The sequence below is a fragment of the Pogona vitticeps genome, chromosome 1 (assembly GCF_051106095.1).
Source record: "Pogona vitticeps strain Pit_001003342236 chromosome 1, PviZW2.1, whole genome shotgun sequence".
NCBI lineage: Eukaryota > Metazoa > Chordata > Lepidosauria > Squamata > Agamidae > Pogona > Pogona vitticeps.
The window spans coordinates 16,308,019-16,323,956 of NC_135783.1; the positions used below are offsets into that span (position 1 = coordinate 16,308,019).

Consider the following 15,938-nt stretch of genomic DNA (forward strand, 5'->3'; position numbering starts at 1 on the left):
ACCATTGCAATGGTTAAAGACAATGAAAACCCACAATAGCAAACTTATGAGGTGGGCTTTAAATCTACAGGACTATGACTTTGAAGTGAAGGTGGTCAGAGGGTCAGTGAACTGTGTTGCTGACGCCTTATCAAGAAGACCTGAAGAATGAAGACGGCGAAAGAACATGGACTATGTGTATATAATGCTGATAAAAAGTAAAATGTACCTGGTTTTGAATTTGGTTTGTATTAATAAAGGTAAATTGATGTACTGTATATGGTAAAATGTTTAAATGCATATTTGCTATGGTTAACTTGGAGTGTAAGTATATGTAAGTATTATATGGTATGTATAAATGTTGTTGTGTATTTTATGCAGGTTGTTTTTTTGGTGAAAAGCACTTTTAGCTTTCCCCCTACAAAACAACTTTTAAAGAGGGGAGGTGTTACATAACAGCACTGATGTTACCTGTCTGTCATGGGTTTGGAGGGAAAGTTCCATCCTATGGGGAGTGGAAGGCGGGACATCAGGAGGAGGGGCTGTACTGTATAAATATGTGATGCCTGTGTGGTGAAGAGTAGATGCTGAGACAGACTGTGAGACACTGGGTTGGGACGAAGCAGCAGCTGGGGAAGAAGAAGCTGTTGTGGGAGTCTGGGTGTCTGACAGGGTACTACTGTGTGTCAGAGTACCAACCTGATAAGTTCAGGTGTCTGTGGGTTAGCCAGAACTGATGGGTTCAGGGTCTGTGCTTTAAGTTAAAGGTTCTAGGTGAACCAAACTGTATGCTTGTGTGTGTGAGAATAAGCCACGTTACTTTATTTTATTCACCTGATTGTTTTATTTACCCTGTTTGTATTTAAAATAAACCTTATTCTTTTGTTGTTTAAAAATCCATCCCTGGTCTGTGTGACTTATTATAGGGAATGGTTGGTGGCAGCTTAGTAACTGTGTGACATATCCCAGTAGGTCTGGGTTTGTCACACCCACCAACTGGATTTCAGCTCTGGCCTGTGCCTGATCATCAATCATTTCCACAGTTGGCCATTGGGCATCTCAGATAGAAAGGGCTATGACTCTTTCCTGTTTGATCCAGACCTTTTGCTGCTTATGGTCCATTCCAGCACATGTCGATATCTTCAAGTTGTTTTTTCTGCTCAGCTCCTGTCCCCTAACTCAGTCCTAACACATACTTGTATACTCACATTTCTATCCCGTGCCAGATAACAAACGTACGTGACATTTTCTTTTACTTCCAAGAAAACTGTGGAGAGGACACAGAAGCCCTATTAATTAGCAAAAGCAAAATGTGCATGGTGTTCACTATTGTATTTACTTATATCATTAAGCAAGCGGCCTTGTTTGTTGTTTGTTTTATAATAAGACCCTTCTTTAGAATTAATTTTGAACTATCTGATATATTTTCTAAGTGTTCCTCCCCCTCCCCCACTCATGCAGACCGTAGGTTGCTTGGCATCTAATGAACAGATCCATTTCAATTTTTTATCAATGAAGTAGTGTCTTATATTGAGTTGTAAATACAAGGCAAACATATTAACATCCGTGAAGATTTTGCATGCTTTCTTTGGTTGTGAGGGAATCTTTCCTCCAGTTTCTAGATGAAAAGCTCCTTCTCTCTTGCAAAATTGTTATTTCTTGATATTTCAAATGAATGTGCATTACTGAACGTTTTAGACATGCACACTTTTAGAAATTCCAACTGTTAATGGGCAGCTGTTTGAAAAAGTAAAAAATAAAATAACCCGAAGGGGATACACACATATAATTATTAATTATTACATGCCATCAAATCAATTCCAACATATGGCAACCCTTTCCAGGGCTTTCTAGAGTACTCAGAAATAGTTTACTATTCCCTTCTTCTCAGAGTGCTCTGGGGCAGCATAGCTTGCCCAAGGTTACCCAGGCTGGCTGTCCTCCCAGGAAGCACAGTTGGGAAATGAAGTCCCAACCTCTAGCTTGGCAGCCAAGACCTAATTCACTGAGCTATCCAGCCAGCTACGTACATATATACACAATGTACTCCCAACACCAAGAACAACAGGCTACTTAAAATTGAGCATGGTCGATGGTTATAAAATGCTGAATATCTGTCGGGGAGTGGGCCCAGGAAACTGGGAGAAGAGGAATGAAGTCTCATGAAATATGTTGTGTCTAGCTGCTTAGAACATTGAACACTCTGTTCCATGATATTTTATTGCAAGTCCTACTTGTAAGTGATCTACTTCTCAAATACTGTACCTTATTACGCTGGTGATGACACATGAAACTTGCTGTGTAAATTAATGGAACCTGAGACAGTTTATGTAACTGCTACAGCAAAACACTGCTAGTGAAACAGATAACATTTTGGAAGGATGGGATCCTAACCCGCAAAACATTACTTGAGGACTGGCTTCAAATATAGGCATTCAAATATTCAGTTATATGAGAGCAAAGGGGTCTCACAAGTTATCTAGTCCACCTCCTGACCTCACAGACATTCTCCTACTACAACCTCCCTGTTAAAGAAGCCCATTCTCCCAGTCTCTCCTTAAAATCATCAAAGATTTGTAGCAAATTGAATGAAGCTTATGGTAACCTGACTTACATGGGAATAGACTAAACCAGCATGGGTACAGGGGCCTGGTGCTGGGATAAGAAAAAGGAGTCTTGTGGGACTGTTTGTCCCTGGTTTCTTTCCAGCTCAAGGCATATCTGGTGCAGGACATCATACTTGGGTTCTATCCTTTGCCATTCAGTACCTTTAGCGAATTGTGTGTACAGATGACCTTTTGCAAGGGAAGGAAATGAGATCAGATTAAGGTAGATGAGGAAAAGTCTATTGTTACACTCTGTCCCATGTCTAGTTTTCCAGATATGAAGTCAGAGGTCCATCCTAATTCATTTGCAAAAGAGAAGGAACTTGTAATTCTGAGAAATGTGGCATTGAGAATTTGTCATCTCGTTTCTGTGCAGAACGACGAGATGACAACAGCACAGGTGGGAAATGAAAAGTGTGTCTCCCTTCTGCCCGCATTGTCCGAGGGCATCTTTGTTCCAAGCAACTTACAGCTGTTACTGCAGTTCAGTGGTATTTTGTCCCACTTTATTTTTAGCTCGCCAACTCTGAGCCTCCCCCCCCGGGCACACACGTTGCATTAGAGTCTTCCAGGCCAAGGCAAATATCCAAAAACAACGGAAGTTCCTGATTAAGAGCCATGTCCCCAGCCCGAGAGCCAGAAATGAGAAGCGGCAGGCTCCTATGGAGAGCTGGAACCTCAGCATGTACACACACACGCAAACACATGCACACAGAGGGAGGCCCTTTGGCAACCTCCATGGAGTTCTGTGTTGCAATCCCAAAGAGGTTTCAAGGAGCTAAGAAGAGTTGGGAGGAAATTTATAGACAGACACTGAACCCCTCTTTGTGGATGTTCTTTCTGCAAATCTGCACCTCCAACCAGGGAACATCCATCAGATTTGAACACTTCGGTGCCATGCCTTTAACAGGAAGCTCTTTTGTATATTCATGCTGCTGTCATGGCACTTAACCGCACCCCCCCCCACACACACACACCCCTCAAGGGAACTGAAAGATCCATTGTTTTGAGACAATTCATTTTTGTGTCCAGAGCAGCTACTCGGCTTGGCCCTTCTGTTGTGTGCCTCAAACAAAATGGTACAGCATACTCGGGAGCAAGGAAGCAGGGAGAAACGGATTCTGATTCCAAAACATGAAACTGATTGGGAAGAAACTGCAATTAGCTGGCAGCTTATTCTTGAGCAAATGCATTGCAAAGGATCATTTTCATCCGTTATACAAAGTTTTCTGAGTGCATGTGTTTACTGACACCTTTGCTGGATACAACTTCACCTTTCTTGGCAGGTTGGTATGTTTCCACGAGAACAACCTTTGTGATGACCAAAGGTTTTCAAGGAATGGGAACTATTTTCTGATTCCTTACTGTGCATAACTGAACTGATGAAGGTGTTTAGAGCTTGGGAAAGTTCGTTATGAGGAATGCAATTCTGGTTAGGGATTCTGGGAGTTGTAGCCCCCAAAGAGCAACATTTCTGATCTCTGGGTTCCCTGGCATATCAAATTCAAAGCTCCATGTGTTCTGCCCAAGGACGTTTATTGAGAAAGTGCATCCAATCAATAGGACAGTGGAATTCCACCTATTTTTTTATTTATTAATTAGATTTTTATCCCGCCTTTCTAGACAATGTCTACTCAGGGCGGCTTACAATAACATTATTCATAAAACAGTTAAAACAACAATTAAAACAACAATAAAGTATTAATCAAGGTGGGGAAATATAAACAAAAGACTAAGTAAGAAATAAAAGTCAAGTATTGACAGGAGGGAAGGCCTGCCTAAAGAGCCAAGTTTTTAATTGGCTCTTAAAAACACCCAGCGAGGGTGCCAGGCGGACCTCTGATGGCAGGTTGTTCCAAAGGCAAGGGATATCTGGATACAAAAATATACTAGATGTTTGCACAGTGGCAGCATAATTCGGGGCAGCTTCCCATGAAACACTTGTTCAAGCCAACGTCACCACTGTCATTGCCCAAAACGAGGCAAGGCAACCCGGTCTTGCTTGCCGAGTTCCAGCTGTAGCTGCTTAGTTATTTTTGGCTATTCACATAGCCACTACCAAAGATACCATCCTGTTTATGATAATTTGCCATCTGTCAGCTGTGGCAAGCTGCCTGGGGACAGGCAACTATCAACCCATGCGCACCTCGTTGATCACTGAAAACCAGCACCATTCACAGGAGATGAAGCACACAACAATTCACAAGTGCTAAATAACGTTAGCAAGATGTAGGTGAGCTGCAATGGCATACAGAGACAGTTACTGTCTTGGATTCCGGGTCAAGAATGTGACAGCCAACACAGATGGGATGGCTGAAAAATGGAGCTACATGGGGAAGAGGAAAGAGAAGCAAATCCAAAGGAGCAAGTGCTTCCAAGAAGCACCTGAATCCCGGATAGGACTGCCCCTAGAAGCACCGGTCGGCAATAACAACAGGCATACCTATATACATGTAGTTATCATCATCCTCTTAGAACTGCTTATCTGTGGTCAGTGAATAGATTTCTCTTCCTCTGCCCAGGGAGGATGGGTTTTGGGAGGGAAAGATGATTAAGGGACACTTGCACAGGCCCCCAAGTTTTCCCATGCTCTTCAAGTGATCTTTATTAGATCTCAGCATTCAAAAGGAGCTCAAGTCCAGGACAAGGGAGAGATATTTTCCCCTGGAAATCCTGATGTAAGCTGGGCTACCTTACACAAGAAAGTCAAAATGCTTCTTTTGTAAGATGGCATGCTTCAGAAAACCTCCTTTAGACTGTGCCCTTAAGATGACAGAGGTCTGGATATTTTGGATAACGAATGTGATTCCTCCAGACCAATCCTGTTTACACTGAAAGTTAGACCTTGGGGGCCAGAGTTACAGTACAACTTCTTGGGGGTGACTCCTCACCTTTGGAATAACCTCCCTTCCGAGATCCGTACGGCCCCTTTGCTGGGCATTTTCAAAGGCCAATTGAAAACCTGGCTGTTTAGGCAAGCCTTCCCTCCAGCCACTGCTTGATTTACTTTATTCTTCCATCTTGAGTTCTGTCTATTGGTGTGTTACCTTGTTCTTATATTTTAAATTGTTTATATTATATGTTGTTAGCCACCCAGAGTAGTCAGTTGACTGAATGGGTGGGGTATAAATAAATAAATAAATAAATAAATAAATAAATAAATACATACATACATACATACATACATACATACATACATACATACATACATACATACATACATACATACATACATACATACATACATACATACATACATACATACACTCAGCCGCCCAGAGTGGTCGACCAGACCAGATGGGTGGGATATAAATAAAATAAAATGAAACAAAACAAACAGTTAGTTAGGCATCCTTCAGTCTCGAAAGACTATGGTAGCGTGCTCTGTATGGAGGACTTGGAACAGCGTCTAGTGTGGCTGAGGAGGCCAATTCGAGAGTGACAATCCCTTCCACACTGAAGACAAATCCAATCTGTCCCCTGTCCAGCTCCCTGGTTTTGCTGCTTTTGTGATTTCCTCTTTGCCTCGGCCTGCTGGGCAAGGGTCGCTTCAAATTGGGAGAGGCCGTGATGCAGTGCCTGCCTCCAGGCTGAACGCTCAGATGTCAGGGTTTCCCATCTGTTGAGGTCTAACAAACAAACAAACAAACAAACAAACAAACAAACAAACAAACAAACTAGCAATTCTGGCACCCAGGGCAAGCAGTACTGTCCCCCCCATCCCCCTCACTTTGCCCTGAGGCATGGGCAGATCCCTCCACAAGAAAATAGAGGAGGAGAATGTGGTATTCCCCCCCCCCCAAAAAATGAAGAAAAGGTATGTGCTTTCAAAAAAAGGGGGTAGTGAATAAGGCCAATAAATTAACAGCCGCCTAGAGTGGGCCACTGGTCCAGATAGGCGGGCTATAAATCAAATAAATAAATCAAATAAATCAAATAAATCAAATAAATCAAATAAATCAAATAAATAAATAAATAAATAAATAAATAAATAAATAAATAAATAGTAAATTGATCTCTAAATTTCAGTACCCTCTAAATTTTAATCCTCACCATCTTAAAACTGCAGAGCTAGAAGGGACCCTATGGATCATCAAGTCCAGCTCCTGTCAAGGAGGCTCAGTGGGGAACTGAACTCCCCACCTTCCTAAACCACTGAGCTATCTTGCAGCTGTCCTGGGACAAAGCCCCAGGTGCGCTACTCCAGCTACCCCTTGCATGGGGCTCCTCTGGGTCTGTAGCAGCTTTGAGGGCAGATTCTGAGTGCGGAGGCCCCTTTCAGGCTGCTGACCTCCTACCCATGCCTGGAAGTGTGTCTCCAACCTTTCCTTTTACTCGTGTTAAGTAAGTTGGGTTTTTTTAAACCACAGCTTTGCACCATTAAGAATTCAAAACCAGTAGTCTTGGGGAAAAAACCCATAAAAGAGTTTCTTCTATGGTGTAAACTGACATTTCTGCAGTCAAGTAAACAGAGGTGAACCTGAGTTATTCAAGGGAAGACAGAGGTGCCGTTTTGAAATCTGGAGCTGAATTCTTAATAATTTAAAATGTCATTACTTAAGAATGGGAAGTGCTGGTTTGTGAACTCAAAAGAACATACTATGGCATTACCAAGATAATACAAAAACTACAGTAATTCAATATTCTTGCAATTGGAGACAAGAACTTCAAAATGCTTTCCATAAACTGAGCTTTTACTGGTAAAACCAAAATCATTGAGTTAAGTGCCATTCAGCTGAGTGCATTGATTTCTTCTCTCTCTCTCTCTCCTTGCCTTGCCTTTAATGGCTTCCATTTACTGTTTACTGAAAGAAAGAGCGAGTACAGCAAAGATATTATCAGACAGAGGAAAAACCAAGGAAAGGGGCTCTGAGGAGGGGTGGGAGGGGGAAACAGCATAGGGTTCCAGGAAACAGCCACTGATCTAATATGTCTTTTTCAAAAATATCAGTGGCTCAGTACCAAACATTCTTGCCTCCTATCTCCACTTCTTCTCCATCTGATTGTTCAGACTGGGAAACATAGGAGCCATAGCTACCCAAAGGGCAAACTCACATACACCAATTTGCTGAAATTACTTGCATAAATGGGGTACTTGTTTAGAATGCTAGGATTTAGTTTGGGTGCATAAGTAGCAGCAGATGTCAGCGGTAGTGGCAAACCCTCCTTGGTTTAATTTGAATTTGGATCTGCTGGTTGTTATGTGCCGTTGGGTTACTTCTGACATATATGACAACCTAATTAATTAATGATCTCCTATCATTAACAGCTCTCTTAGGTCTTGCAAATTGAAAGTGGTACCTCCATTTTGAAGGAAATCAACCCTGAATGCTCACTGGAAGGACAGATCCTGAAGCTGAGGCTCCGATACTTTGGCCATCTCATGAGAAGAGAGGATTCCCTGGAAAAAACCCTGATGTTGGGAAAGTGTGAAGGAAAGAGGAGAAGGGGATGACAGAGGACGAGATGGTTGGACAGTGTCACCGAAGCTACCAACATGAATTTGACCCAACTCCGGGAGGCAATGGAAGACAGAAGGGCCTGGCATGCTCTGGTCCATGGGGTCATGAAGAGTCAGACATGACTTAACGACTAAACAACCACCACCTTCTTTTTACTGAGTCATAGAATAATGAAGTTGGAAGGGATCTATAACACCATTGAGTCCAACCCCCTGCTCAGTGGAGGAATACAAATCAAAGCAGATCTGCCAGGTGGTTGTCTCAATTTCTCTTGAAGACCTCCAGTGTTGGAGCATTCACCACCTCTCAAGGTAATTGGTTCCATTGCTGCAGTGCAGTTAGGAAGTTTTTCCTGATATTCAACCAGTATCTGGCTTCCTGTAACTTCAGTTTCACTTTGGGATGATGAAGAACAGACCCTGTCCCTCCTCTGTCTGACAGCTTCTCAAGTATTTTAAAAAATGCTATCATAACTCCTCTCAGTCTTCTTTTCTTAAGGTTAAACATGATGAGCTCTTTCAGTCTTTTCCTCATAGTGTTGGTCAATCAATCTCATGTTTAGTCTTCTTCTTTTCCTACCATCTTCAGCTTTTCCTACCACTATAGCCTTTTCCTGCAAGCCTCTTTTCCCCTTATGGACATGGTAAATCAAGTTATTAAACAGACAAATATGAAGGCAGAAAGATAGACAGACAAAGACAAATAAAAGCAAAATGTCTCTTCTGTTTGGCCTAATCCCTGTTTTAAAATTCCTTTAATGTGGCCACCCCAGTGAGACAACCTGGCCCATAAGCAGCTGTGGAACCATGTAGTTTACTTTGGACTCAACACATCTGTATCCAGGTCCCTTGCAAAACTCTGTTGCCTGAGATCTGTAGTTTACTTTGGACTCAACACATCTGTATCCAGGTCCCTTGCAAAACTCTGTTGCCTGAGATCTGTGTACCCGGAGCATTCTTGATGCAGCAGTCAGGATTCCAGTGAGGAAGGACTAGAAGCTTTACCAATAAGCTCTTGATGGAGATAATTCTTGGTAATGGTGTAACCTCAGATGCTTGGTATAACCTCAGGCTGGATAAAAGCTTTTGGGCAAAGTGATGACGGCCAGTTTGTAACAAGCAGCCAAGTGTTAACAAGCTAGACAAATCTATCTCCCAAAGCTAAGTGTTTTGGCCGATGTCACTAGTAACACAGACTCCTTGTCCTTCTCTTTAAAACTCAATAGCAGCTTTACCCCACTAGAGGTGTATTTTTGTGATCATATCCCAGTCAGTAACATTAACTCCTGGAACTTTTGCAGCAGTCATAACAACCAGTCTTCCTGCGGCCTCACCACTCCTGTTCCTCATTCCCCATTTGAACGCCTTTCTTTGTTATATTTCCCTATTGTCCGAAATTAGATCGTGGTCTGCCTGAAACCAGGATCTTAACCCTCCTTACGCTATTCTATGAACCATCATGGACTCTAAACCAGTGATGTGTAATCACCAGAGGAGAGAGTTCTGCTTATCATTTAGCTTAGATATTCTATTCTATTCAGTTCCTTACAAAACCTGAATTTTGGTACTAGTCCTTTTTTCGTGTAAAAAAAAAATCCAGCTGCTGTTATTCCTTTCCTCATTCTGTTATTGCGAACTAGCAATGGGGAAGAGAAATGTTTTTAAAAGTGGTAATGAAACAATCAATTCCTTTTCTTATGTGTCATCAAGTTGCTTCTGACCTAGTGGTGCTGCTATGAATGAGTGACCTCCAAATTTCCTATCGTTAATAGGCTCAGCTCCTGCAAACTTACGGCCATGGCTTCCTTTATCAAGCCAATCTATCTCACATTCAGTCTTTCTTTTTTCCTGCTGCCTTCAAGTTTTGCTAGCATAAGTTCAATTCCTGCTTTATTTGCTTGTTATATTATAGGTGTCTGTTATGTTGTTGTTTTCTTATCAAACCTATATTTATTTGTTCTGAAACTATTCTGATATTTCTTCAGTGAAACATATTGTTAATATTCTGTTTTGCGCACAGACCACCCCATTATATTGTTTATAGAAAGACGGTATAGAAATAAACTGATTGATTGACTGGTATAAAACAATGATAATAATAGTAATATATGATATATAACAATAATCATTAATATTTCATTAACATTATACTGCAATAATATAATATAATTTTAAAATGGATTGTGGTGCTCTGTTGTTTTTAAATGTGTTTTTAGTATTGATTGTATTGACCATTTTTAATATAACACTTGTTTAATTCTTTTTCAATATTTGTACACTTACTGCTTTTAACTTTAAAATATTATCTAATTATTTTAAGCTGCCTTGGGTCCTTTTAGGGTGAAAGTTGAGGAATAAATAAATAAATAAATAAATAAATAAATAAATAAATAAATAAATAAATAAATAAATCTGCTTCTTCTTGCTGATATTGGAATCACTGTTATAATATAAAATAATTGCATCATAAGTCTGATATTGTAATTGTCATGATTAACATTATAATTATAATTAAAATTGAATCGTATATTATTAGTATTGTGTGATATATTCAGAGTACGTTGTTTATGTTGTCACTGCTGCTATTGTTCCTGTTGCAGGCCGTTTCTATTGTTGCTATTGTTCCTATTGTTGCAATTATGTATGCTGGCTTTCCCTCCCCACTACCAAACAGCTGAAGAAAAAAATCACCCATTCTCGATATGGTTGGCTCACAATGGTATCATTGGCCCAGGATCCTGTCTCTTCGTGCAGCTCTCAGTGACCCCCTCACCAATCCATCGAAAACAATACCACGCTGCTGCTCCACAATATTTTGTACACTGCGAGATCTTTCTGCCCATGAGGATGCCCGTCTTAGGTGGCAAATTAATTTGCTCCTTGTTCTTGCAAAGTCTATGGGCTGGCTTCGTTTACATCCCTGACCATAATTTATGAACAGTGTGGTGGTAAAAGACCTGAATCAGCTTAATGTGCTATAAGTAGGACATTGCCATGGCAACAAGATGCTGAAGGTTGGCTACTATTTACGTAGGGGTTTGGTTTTCTTGCTTTTTCTGTTCCCCCCCCCGCACACCCTTCTCCCTCCCCTGCTGCTGAACCTTAACACAAATAGATTCAGAAACATCTTGTTAGGTACATGATTACTCTCCTTCCCACCCGTGCCATCTTTAAATATACACATACGTGTGCTTCAATGCTTAAAATAACTTGCAGACGTTTGCAAACATTGCTACAAAGATAGCCGATGAGCTGCAATTTAAACGAATTGCACCGAAACAAAAAGGTCCTGATTTTTTATTTCTGCCTGGATATTGACGGGGACTGATCAGAAGGGCATCAACATGTGGCTTGGAAGATTTTTTAAAAAACTTTATTTTTGTAAAGCCTAACATGAATCATCTGGTCTTATTACCTCGTTCCAGTTTCCATCATATGCAAGCAAAGAATTAAAAAGTAGACTTATTTCTTCTGAAAGTTAAATGTTACATACTCAGTGCAGCACTGATTATAGCACCATCACTCAATGGTAGAAATAGAGGATGATTTTTTTTTTAATGTTCTACACCTATTCCCTTAAAGGTAAAGGTAAAGTTTCCCCTTGAAAATTTTGGTCCAGTTGTGTTCGACTCTAGGGGGCGGTGCTCATCCCCATTTCCAGGCCATAGAGCCAGCGTTTTGTCCGAAGACAATCTTCTGTGGTCACATGGCCAGTGCGACTTAGACACGGAATGCTGTTACCTTCCCACCGAGGTGGTCCCTATTTATCTACTCGCATTTGCATGCTTTCGAACCACTAGGTTGGCGGGAGCTGGGACAAGCGACGGGTGCTCACTCCGTCACGTGGATTCGATCTTACGACTGCTTGGTCTTCTGACCCTGCAGCACAGGCTTCTGCGGTTTAGCCCACAGCACCACCACGTCCCTCTAACACCTATTCCCTTAAATGGGACTAATTCTCTTTTTCTTAACCTGCATGCTATAGTCAAAAAAAGAGAGTAAATTTTCCATATCTCTGGGCACAATAGACCATGTTTTCAAGGAGATATTAATTCAGTTCACTAAGCTGGTGTAGCTCGGTGGGTTAGAGCACCTGGAACCAGAGGCCAGGAGTTTAAAACTTTACTGTGCCCCCTGGGAGCGGGGCCAGCTGTGATTACCCAGACTATGTGTTGCTGATGGGGTTACATGCCCCTGCTACCTTGGCCAACTGCATGGGCCCACAAAACCACCAAAAGGAGTGGCAAGTAAGCCTCTTCTTAATACCTGATATCTAGAAAAACCTGGGAGGATCAGCAGAAGTTAGAATTGATTTGGTTGGCACAGAATAATTCTTATTTTGTTGAGTTTGCTGTAACTCCATACCAGTCTATTTTTTAAAAGCAAATGTGAGTTACTGTTCATTGGTTCTGACTCAGGACTAATTAAAATTATTATTCAAAAATGCCAGGCACAGTCAATCAAAATTATAAAAACACGACTGGTATTATATAACAGATACAAGTTTTAAACAAAAACGTAAGTATCTGTCAGATGTCAGTGCAGTATATATGCTATTCCCGATATTGCTGGATTTTTGTTTGTAGCTCTGATGTTATTTTAATTAATTAATTAATTAATTAAACTTATGCGCTGCCAATCTAGTGAGAAGCCGCTAGTCTAGGCAGCTACGAAAGAAATTAATAAAGCTACATAATAGAAAAAATTAAAATGAATGAAAAACGTACCCTTAAACCCTATCATCTATAAAAAACATGATTCCCAAGATGGTGGAAATAGGAGTAATGGTGAACAATATAAAATAAAATTTCAAGTCAGTTCATTTTTTAATAGAAATTTAATCAATTATCTCTTCTACCTTTCCTTGAGACAGGAAGAAACTTGAGATTAAAACCAACTGATTTGGGAGGAAAAAACCAAACTAACCATGTGCAGAGCTTTGAGTGTGTTATATATGAACTGTCTGACTTTGCATCTAGCTTAGAGCTGCTACCTCTTCTCTTCTTAAAGAGTCCCATCACCTTTAATACCTGTGTGGCAGGTACAACATGGTCGTCTCCATGTTGCATCTTCCGGAATTGCCTGGTGCAAAAGAGCAAATATTTGCTTCTGTTTTTCTTTGATTTGTGAAATCTCTGAATATCTTCATAGTTAGGATGCAAAATACCGGAGATTAAAACAAAATACCGTATATCTGAAAGTTATATAAATGGTCTCCCCTGATTCTTGATTCCATCTGGTTCCATGCATCTAACACTGTGACCCCGGGTCCACCTCTCTGATGAGGGAGCTCCCGGCATGATCTTTGCTGTGTTTTCAGTGCCATCATGATGCCAAACAGAGTAGTGGTTCTCAACCTTGTGTCCGCAGGTGTTCTTGAACTAAGAACTCCCAGAAGCCTTCACAAATAGTTGGTCAAGATGGCGGCGCTCCAGCTACCAACCCTGGATGACATCTTCACATCCCGCTGTCTAAGGAAATCACATAGCATCCTGAGAGACTCTTCCCATCCTGCTTATAACTTTTTTGAACTGTTACCATCTGGCAAAAGATATAGAACAATTAAGACTCGGACCACACGTTTTCTCAATAGTTTTTATCCCAGAGCTATAATTGCAATTAATAATGAGCTTAAAGACCACCAGTAGTGAATAATTAGTTGGACTGTGTAACTTGGCCTGCGGTGTAGATGTTTGTATTTTTAGTGGGGGACTTTTAGTGGGTGGGGAGTGTTTGGGGAATGTTATGTGTGTGTATGTGTCTGGTCTCTGGGTGTCTGTGAATTTCGTTGTATGTGTATATACTTACAATGACAATAAATTATTATTATTATTATTATTATTATTATTATTATAAATAGCTCTGCTGGCTAGGATTTCTGGGAGCTGTAGTCCAAGAACATCTGGGGACCCTAGGTTGGGAATCACAGAGAGGGACTGTACTGTTGCTGCCAGATCACTACGGATCAAATGACCCAACCACCACCCAAGAGGGCAATAGGATACCCTCTGCTTCTGTGATATGTCCCACACAGGTTTTGCCACTGCCTCGTGATGCAGTGGTTAAAAATGAAGTATTACAGTCCAAACTCTGCTCATAGTCAGTATTCGATCCCAGCAGATTCTGGCATCTGGCTCTAGGTTTACTTCTAGCCTTCCAAGATCAGTAAAAGAAATACCCAGCTTGCCGTGGAGGGTGGGGGTTGGGCAACGGGTAGCCTGTATAATAAAATTGTAAACCACCCAGAGAGTGTGCTTTAAGGACGATGGGGTGGCATATAAGCAGCAAGCTTTGCTTTTCAGATCTAAGCAAGTGTTTACACAAGGACTGCAAAATTTCTCAGCTGTCTGTCTGTTTCCTGGCTTGACCACCAGCCAGGTCAGACACGGGCAGGATTTACAAGGTGGCTGTCAGTCTAATCAATCACCCCTGTGACAGCCTGAGTGATTAGCTTGACAGCCATCTTGTAAGTGTACAGTGGCTAAGGTCATTCACTAGCTTTGCCAAGTCAACGTTCCCTGAGATTTCAGGGCGAAAACCCAAGTCGAAGGGACTTGTGGTGTCCTGGGGTGGAACCAACTACGGCTTGTCCAATAAGAAGGCCCACAAGATGCATCACCGTCACCCAGTCCCCTGCCTTGCTCCAGATGGTATGATGAAACTAAATGTGCATCCTTACTGGCTTTCTTCTTCCCAGTCCCCTGGTATGTGCCTTTTTCGTGTGCCAACACTGTGCGTACAGACACCTTCTTGCTGAGCTATGGCCCACCTTGGAATGGGAAGAGTTTAGTGGCCAAACTTTAAAAGTTGTCACTGCATAGAAAAATAACTTTCTCCTCCTCCAGCACAGCTTGACTTGAGATTTGACCCCAAGCCTGGAGATCTGGAGGAGCATAACAATTCCCTGAGACGTTCGCCAGCACCCTGAGACCTAGGGGTCCTTGTGATCACTTACCATGGACTTCAGCCACGGTAAGTGAGCACACTTAAGTCAAATCATCTTCAAATGTAAGGTTGCCACCTAGTGGCAAAACTAAAGAAAAGACACTTGGGGTGGACAATTCGAGAGCTAGCAAAGTGTACAGGATAATAGGCCGTCAGATGAGGACTCAGGAGCGTGGGATTCCAAGCACTGCTCAGCCACGGAAACACAGTGGGAGGTGGTAATAATAAAAGCACTCCTGAAATATTTCGCATACTTCGGAAACCCTGCTGGAGTCGCTATAAGTTGGGAGTCCACTTGACGGCTCATAACACACCCACATGGACAAGTGAACAGTGGGTTCTGAAAGAAAGCTCAACCAACGTTACCTCTTTCTTGTATCCATTTTCAATTTGCAAGTGTGGACAGAAATGGCATTGCTATTTTGTGAGTCTACCTCTGCAGTGAGGGTGGCGGAAGCCCCCCCCCCAAGGTTAATGCAGAGAAAGTATCAGGATTGGGCTCTGGGCTACAATCCGGAGTGAGTCAGAAGGTAAGGGAGGGGGATGAGGAATGTATCTACCCTTCAGAGTCTCACTGGTTTGATGCCACTTTAACAGCCATGGCACGATAGAGTACACTAGAGATGTCTAGGAAACCGTTTCTAAGCGTGTCACTGAACTATATACAGTACCTGCCGAGGTTCCATAGAAGATACCTGTACTGGTATTACATTACTATAGTTACATAGTGCAGATCCAGGCCAGGAGTCAGGACCAGAAACAGAATCCGTGGGAGAACAAGAAGGTAGAACAACAGAACAAGTCAAGATTAGGAGCAAAACACAAAAGTCAAAAACACAAGACACGGTGGTGTTGCTAGCGCTAAAGGAACTGGGATAAAGCAGAATGGGGAAGCACCATATTTTTCCATGTATAAGACTATACTTTTGTCTAAAATCTTTAGAATA

The 15,938-nt window shown here is 41.6% G+C and overlaps 1 protein-coding gene and 1 long non-coding RNA gene across 6 annotated transcripts in view; one reads left to right on the forward strand and one right to left on the reverse strand.

Annotated features, from left to right (window-relative positions):
• Positions 1–15,938, reverse strand: part of LOC110079575 (uncharacterized) — a 70,135-nt gene that overhangs the window by 19,048 nt on the left and 35,149 nt on the right. The window lies entirely within an intron of this gene.
• LOC144585153 (uncharacterized) lies at positions 6,245–10,890 on the forward strand. Its single transcript, XR_013539667.1, has 2 exons — positions 6,245–8,890; positions 8,957–10,890. It is a non-coding gene; the product is annotated as an uncharacterized LOC144585153 (long non-coding RNA).